Genomic DNA, 6,205 nt, shown 5'->3' on the forward strand with positions numbered 1-6,205 from the left:
TTAGTTACTGCATGACGCTGTTAATACAAACTTAACACGATCTGCATCCGCTTCAAATGATGAGCCCCCCCTACTGTCTCAGTGGGCAAACACCATTCATTTCCTTATAATGCAAGAAATGCATTGAAACATCTGCAGGAAGGTGATGTGGGAAAACTCATTAACTTGCAAGGTTCAGGTTGGCGCCAGGCGGGGAGCTCCGGTCCTCTGAAATGATGCGAACGCGGAAGTAACTTAAAACTGCATTCTATCAAAAGGCCACCAGGGGGCTTTGGTGTCAAAAGGACTTCCGTCTCTATACAAGTCAATGGAGAATTCACCAACTTCTCACTTGATTTCTAACCTCAGTAAACGTTTTCAAAATGTGTTTATGGTCTCAATCGCTAGTTTAAAGCCTTCTTCAATGCAGTATGATGTTCATTTGGGACATTTTGGCCTCCCTGATTTTATATGTGACGATAAAGCAGGGTATGCATTAGGGCGTGGCTACGTCGTGATTGACAGGTTGATTGGTTCACAGGTTCAGGAGGGCGCCTCATGCTCCTCCTGATGCCCATATAAGTAGAATCCCTGTTTTTATTTTTCCCAGCATGCACCTGAAGTTTTCAAGATGGCGCTGCTCAGATCCGATACTATTGGCCTCCGAGCAGCAGTCCACAAACCAATGGGTGACGTCACGGATGTTACGTCCATTTTATATACAGTCTATGGTTGGCGCTTGAAATTATGAAGACGAAGAAGACAAAGACGACGACGACTCTGGGCCACTCGAACATAAAAATAAAACAGACAGCAGAAAGACGCTTTACAAAGAAGATTACATAATATTTGGATTTACAGCAACTGATTCGGTCCCTCAGCAGCATCTGTGTTTCTTATGTGGAGAGGTACTGTCAAACCACGCCATGAAACCGGCACACCTGCAGGGGCATTTAAGCACCAGGCACCAATCCTGGAGGGTCCTCAGGGTAGATAATAAATAGATAATAGATAATAAAGGACCCCAAAAAGGTTGAGAACCACTGCTCAAGAGCTGCTGAAAACACTCATATAGATTTGGGACAATATAAAGGTAAATGCACTTTATTACATTATTATATTATAGGTTTTATTACATTATTATATTATAGGTTTTATTACATTTGTAATTGAGTTATGAGGGTTTTTATTACATTATCAGGTTCTACAAGGCTGTTTGGTTGTTCTGCTACTACAGTAATTACGGTAGACTAAAGACACTTGTTCGGATTTGATTTGGCTGCCGTAATTACTGTATTAACAGTTGACCCCGTCTGTTTTGACTGTTCCTTCTTTCCTTTCTCCATCCCCCTTCCTTCCGTCCTCCCTCCTTCTCTCTTTCTTTCCTCCCTCACTCCTACCTACCTACCTTCCTTCTTTCCTCCCTCCCTCCATCTCTTTCTTTCCTCCCTATCTTCCTCCTTTCCTTCCTTCCTTCTTTCCTTTCCCCCTTCCTTCCTTCCCTTCCTTCCTTCCTCCATCCCCTTTCTTCCATCTTTACTTACCTCCTTCCTTCCTTCCCTCCTTCCTTTCCTTCCTCTCTTCCTTCTTTCCTCCCTTCCTCTTTTCCTTTCTCCCTCCCTCCCTCCTACCTTCCTTTCCTTCCTTCCTTCTTTCCAGCTTTCCTTCCTTCCTTCCATCTTTCCTTCATTCCTTGCTTCCTTCTTCCTCCCTTCCTTCCTTGACTCGAGGTTTTTAGGTTTCTTTAGTCTCTTTTAGTTTTACTGTATTAACATTGCAGCTTAATTTAAAAGCAGTGTTTCCCTGAGAAAATAAAGGTTGATGATGATGAAACTTCAGTATTAGATGTTTGTGACGTTTTGCAGCTTTTCTCTATTTTACATGATTATAAACTGAATTTCCTTTTTCGGTCACTCAGACAAAACGAGACATTTTCCAGACGTCATCGTGGACTTTTGGTGAGAAACTGATAAGCGTTCCTTTTCTGACATTTTAGACAAAATGAATTTGAATAAATTACAGTGATTCGCTCGGCGTTGTGCGGCCCCGCGGCTCACAGTGACCTTTGCTTGGATGAATGTGATGTGACAGTTTCTCGTCCTCCTCTTCTGCTCGCTGAGTCTTTAAATCAGCGAACCTGAGAGGAAATTGTTTTAATGACTCATCGACCGTCAGAGCATCAAACACAGACAGCTTTCATGTTCGTCAGCGTCTTCCAACACCAAACACGCTCTTCTTTTCTCATCTTCATCACATCTCTCTCTCTCTTTATCCTTCATCTTCTCTCCTCCTCCTCCTCCTCTCAGGTAAAACACAAGGATTCAATCTATCTCTTTGTGTCTGTTTCAGCCACACAAAGAGTTAAATGTCTGCTTTCCTCCACAGATCTCGTATCTTTGAGGTTTTTCTTTGCTCGTCCGTGAAACAAAGTTTAGACAGTCCTAGAGAAGCATTTCAAAGCAGCGTTATGATCAGATGAGTGTGATCAGGTGCAAAAACAGCAGATCTGAATTCATCAAGCATCTCAGAATGACTCCAAAGAGTCATGCTGAAATTTAAAGTAAGAGTAAAAATCCTTCGACGATTATGTTATTTATGATTTTACTGCAGAGCGAGTAGAAGCCGTCTTTTGAGAGAAAGTTGGAAGTCGGAGCTGTGAATCACGTCACATCCGAGTTTGAGTTGTTCCAGTTTAGAAGTCAGAAAACCAGTTCTAACCAGGTTAGAACCTTGCCTGGAAGCAGAGAAGCGTTGAGCCTCAGTGTTGACCAGACTGAGTGCAAACCTTCTAAAACCTTCACGTTCAGTCAATAGTCAGAGAGAAGCAGAAGGAGGAGAAATCATTTTCCAGGACAGCTCAAGCTTTACATGTGTACTGTTATCTCTATGTGTTTTACTTCCAAAGTGTTGACATAGATAAACAGCAAGCCAAACTCCTTTTCAAGAGCCAGGAAGTGAGCGTGGTTGCTCCTTCATTGACTTCGTACACAGCAGGTAAGTCAGGATGACAGCATTGAATTGGAGTGAAACTAGAAAAGAAAGATACAGGAAATGCCTTGATGGACTGCTATGAAATAACAGGTTAGTATTTACTGCTCAATGTTAACATTGTAACCTACTAAGTATACAACAGTATGAAGACCAACATTAATGTAATAGACTAGGAAACCAGGTAATTAACAGGTGAGTATGATGGTACAGTTGTCTTACAGGCTCCAACACATTACGCTGCTACTTTCATACAAACTTAGAAAAAATGTCAGTAAACTCGTCAATATAAATTAATATAAATTATTCAACATGTAAAGAATGTATAACACTTACAGCCATTGCTTTCTGAGGGATACACACAAAGGATTACTTTGAAACAGCCGTGAGATGGTACACACATGCCATCATGTCTTCTCACTGTTGACACTGTTACTTCCTGCTTCCTGTAACTAGGTTGATTTCAAAATAAAAGCTCCACAATACCTGTGCAACAATAAAACGTTTCAACAATTCAATTTAAGGGTCTTTTTAACATATAAAACATATTCAGAGCAGAAAACCAGGACATTTTACTTTTTCTCTCATTGTCCATGTGTTCTCCATGACTGGACCCTCGAACATCAGCTTCTTCATCTACATTTATAGTTTTGTTGTCACTGATTGTTTCTGCGATTAAATATCGTCACGTTAGCGAGCGACGGCTAACTGCTCAACTACGTTAGCCTTGGTAGTCAAACGTGTTCGTCGAACTTTGCTTCTACTAAACAATAATAAGTTGGGTTTCTTTTTGTCCGTTGCCACTAATAGTAGCTGTATTTATTCATTATTAACAACATATATTAACACGTTGGGTAACTCGCTGACTAAAGCTTCACACCTGCTGTTAGTCAGTGTAACACTTGCTAACGGTAGAAATTATAATTAATAAGATTTAATTCATATAAATGCCGTCATTGATTCTTCTTATCGGTCTGATTCTTTATCAATTCCCTTATCAAAGAGTTGGTTTTAAATAACAATGCAACTCTTTTAGTATCTCCACATACTCTTACATGCTGATGAATACATGAAACAATGAATACATTAACTGCATTCATTCATTAACCCTTTACAGACTGTTCTGGGTCAAATTTAACCTGTTTTCACATTTAAAAGCTGTAAAAACACTTTTTTCACATTTATTATAGCCAGACTTTTCCTAATGTGATCCACAGTATAAACAATGGAAATAATATGCATGTTTTTAAATGTTTTGTGCAAACAATACATATTTTTATACATGCAAATGTACAAATATGACCTGTGTTTATTGGGGGGAGATGTTGTTGAATTCATCATATTCTATAAAATGTTCTCCTGGACCATAAAATAGTGATTTTTAATGTCTTTTTTCACAGAAGGATTAATCAGACATGTATTAATGACTGATGGGGCTTTTATTACAACATTTAAGGGTTAATTAATGACTTAATTTGAGAGCGTCTTACAGTCTCCTGCCTGTATGAGAATAACAAAATGAAGGGAGGCGGAGTGCTTTTATGATATTAATGTTAATGTTATATATCCAGCAGTGGAGAGAAGCTTCTCTGGGGAACAATCAGAGGAATTGATAAACTCGGAGAAATACGAGTCCAGTGGTTCGGACCATTTGGACGATAGCTGATTGGTTGAAGATCAGTCACACCTACGTAACAAAGATACCTCAACAACATCCATCACTGATTACTCTCACTCTGATTACTAATCTCCTCCATTTCCACCTAATCTGAGAGTGGCTGTAATAACGGCGGACATATGGCGGCACACATGGAGGAGCGACACACACGTTTCATTCAGCCTGTTGAAACAGACGAGGCGGCGGCAGCAGTTGGCGCGTTTGCTCCGTCGCCTCTGCAGCCGGTCGGTAATCTCCAAACTGTGAATCTCTGCTTTGCCTCTCCACGTGTTTCCATGTTAACATCACAAAGACTCATCAGGCTGATTATATAACCACACGTCTGATAATCAATGCTGGAACCAAAACAGAAGACAGTCGACTCGAGTCTGAGGAGACGAACAGCTGCAGATTGATTGATGGGTTACTTTTTAAAGATTATTTGTGATATTAACCTCGTCTGTTTTGACTGTTCCTTCCTTCCTTCCTTACTTCCTTCCGTCTGTCCTTCCTCCCTCCTTCTCTCTTTCTTTCCTCCCCCTACCTTCCTCCTTTCCTTCCTTCCTCTTTTCCTTTCTCCCTCCCTACATCGTTCCTTTCCTTCCTCCCTTCCTTCTTTCCTTCCTCCATCCCTCTTCCTTCCTTCCTTCTTTCCTTCCCTCCTTTCCTTCCTCTCTTCCTTCTTTCCTCCGTTCCTACATCATTCCTTTCCTTCCTCCCTTCCTTCCTCCCTTCCTTCTTTCCTTCCCTCCTTCCTTCCTTTCCTTCCTCTCTTCCTTCTTTCCTCCGTTCCTCTTTTCCTTTCTCCCTCCCTCCCTCCCACCTTCCTTCTTTCCTCCCCCCTACCTTCCTCCTTTCCTTCCTTCCTCTTTTCCTTTCTCCCTCCCTCCCTCGTTCCTTCTTTCCTCCCTCCCTCCCTCGTTCCTTCTTTCCTCCCTCCCTCCTACCTTCCTTTCCTTCCTCCCTTTCTTCTTACTCTCCTCCCTTCCTTCCTCCCTCCTTTCCTTCCTTCCATCTTTCCTTCATTCCTTCCTTGACTCAAGGTTTTTAGGTTTCTTTAGTCAATTTAAGTCTTTTCTAGTAATCTTTCATCTATTTTTGGTGGTTAAATGTTATTTTCTATGTAAAGTGTAAAATGAGCAGAGCTTTATGGAGCTGTGGGGTTTATTGTATAACCATTAGAGCCATCAGTCTTCACTGCTACATCATAAAAAGAAATCCTCATAACTACTATCTTATTAAAACTATTAACTATTCATTTCATTAAAACACATGTCAATAGATACAGAGATAATCTGACCCAGAACAGCCTCAATGGACAAACATTTGGAGCATCTATACAAAATATAACATTCAAACATATTTGCAGTTTTTTAGTTTCTGTTCAAATGTTGCTGAAATGTGATCATCTTCCAGCTGAAATACACCAGAACCAGATGTGACTCATCATGTAGGCGTTTGTGGTTTTTATATGAAACACATGCAGAGTGATGATGCAGTTGGTTCTGCAGCGTAGCATCTATACAAAAGTTTACTTTATAGTGTACTTACACTTTAGTTGCTGTTTAGTTTTTTAATGAT

Source organism: Scomber scombrus, unplaced genomic scaffold (genome assembly GCF_963691925.1).
Source record: "Scomber scombrus unplaced genomic scaffold, fScoSco1.1 SCAFFOLD_124, whole genome shotgun sequence".
Classification (NCBI taxonomy): Eukaryota; Metazoa; Chordata; class Actinopteri; order Scombriformes; family Scombridae; genus Scomber; species Scomber scombrus.